The following is a 2,212-nucleotide window of genomic DNA, read 5'->3' as shown; positions in this document are numbered from 1 at the left end:
TCCCCCCCCCCCCCAACTGCAGGAAATAAATGCCTCCCAGATTGCTGTGTAAAACATCCAAAGACCACATTAATTTTAGTGATGTAATCAGATCATGCCTGATGTGGTCCAGGAGCTTGTCAAAGATGCCATAAATGTGTTTGTGTATAACGAAGCTACACTGTCTCTGAATCTCCCAGCCATAGAAGGAAGATAACTTGGACAGGACACCAGCTTTCTTCCAGTTTGTGCTCCAGAACAGAGCACTACCCAGCACAGCAGGAAAACAAAAATCCCCCTTATTTTAGATACTGCATAGCAATGTATGCAGCTGCCAGCCATAGGCTGACTGCAACACTCAGGCTGCAAATGCACTTAAATAGCACGGCTCCACAGTATCCTGCATCTTTTGTTTGTTCCTCATTCAATGACCAAAGGTCCTGGATTCACAGGAAAGGGCTAGTTAGTATGACCAGTAGCTCTGGTGAGCAATAATTTGCCATGTGTTTCTGTTTACTTAAGGGACTCATGGTGGGTGAAATGCTCAGAAAGCGTTAAGTCAGCACAGCTACTGGTGTCTGTAGAACCAAGCTGGTTTACACCACGGGAGGATCTGGCCCAACACCGTAATCCTTACATTTTTCAGAGCAGATTATTGATGTACACAGGTAGAGCGAGAAAACACCCACATAAAATACGTGCAAACCTGAAATGACCATTTTCTTAGTTTGAATTCTGTGTGAGTGAAAGAGTGTGTTTCTGTTTCCGTAGTTAGATGTTCCTTGTGCATTTACCCTCTGTTCTTGACAGAGAAAAGAACATGAAATAAGGGAAAATCATTGTAACTATTGTTCTCCTCACTCCACAATAAATTAAATGGCTCATTTTAGAGGTTTATCTTGGAAAGGCAAATTAATGAATAAATAAAAATAAATGTGTCAAGCTCTAATTAACAACAAGAATTGGGCATCTTGTCATGGAATTGTAGTCTTAGCAGTAGGTAACCTTCCATTCAGGGGAGACTACCCCACATATTAAAAATAAAAGGACATTCAGTGTCACAAAGGAATAAATCTTCCAGCTCTTGCATATCCCTGTCTTCTTTGGAATAGCTTCCAGGGTAGGAGAGTGGTTTAAAAATGTGAAAAAAATAAGAGCAAAATAATTAATTTTAAAAAGGAGAACATATACAGTATACATAAATTTGCCTCATCCCAATTATTTAGTTATCAGTAATAATCACAAGGGATTTAAAAGGAGGAAAGAATCTGAGACTGCATAACACCCTGCATGGAGTGAACGTTGGTGTAAATGACTGGAAAAGGTTGGCTGATTTGATGAAAACCCAATCAGACTCTCTAGGGAGATATTACTTTCCTCATTATTCCACTGATTGGCCTTATTTCATCTGAAGAATGCAGCACATTCTTTACAGTGCTGGCAAGCCTCTTTAACAATATCCAAGGAAAAAAACCCTATCACCTCTGTAATCAAAACAACAAGGAAATTAACCAGAGTCACTTTCCTCAGGGAACTATTACAGAACCCCCCAAAATCTTCTGATGGATTGGCACAGTGAAGCGGTGAGGCAAAGGGGGTGGGATTTTGTTGGATTTGGCACACACCAAAAGCCTTTCATAAATTTGCTAAAAGCAACTAAAACAGCAGGCTCAAACTCTAACTCCGCCCTTTGCACTGGAAAAAAAAAAATCCCAACACTCGAGTTGTTTGCTTGTAGCAACCTAATCTTAACCAACAGTGACATAATTTACTAAGGGAGTTCGTTCTTGTGATACAAAATTTGTTATGCCCACATCACTGTGCACGGCTTTAGAATAAAGCAGCAATTTCAAGTCAAGTACAAAACATACTTGTGAAATTCAGACTGAGAACTGTGTTATCAATGGCCTCAAGCTTGCAATAACTGTTAATTAAGTGTATTTTTCATTATTCTTTAGCAAAGAAGCAAGATTTAATGATGTAAGTTAACAATAGATGATAATTTAGAGTAGTGACAATAGTTTAATTATTCACACACAAGTAAAAGTTAACTTCATAACTTATTTCTTTGTGAGAACAAGTTCATTTAAAATATTTTGAACAGTGCATACAATTACCACATACGTGTCTTGCCACACTGTTTTTGCAGATACAAGTCAATTTGCTGCAGAAGTCTCTCCTCTGGCAGTAATTCAGAGAAGAAATTCTCAGCCTTTTGCTTGCTTTCCCCCCC

Source organism: Athene cunicularia, assembly GCF_003259725.1.
Source record: "Athene cunicularia isolate RWA chromosome 11 unlocalized genomic scaffold, athCun1 chr11_part1, whole genome shotgun sequence".
In the NCBI taxonomy this organism is placed as follows: domain Eukaryota; kingdom Metazoa; phylum Chordata; class Aves; order Strigiformes; family Strigidae; genus Athene; species Athene cunicularia.
Note: the sequence above shows the minus strand (reverse complement) of the source record.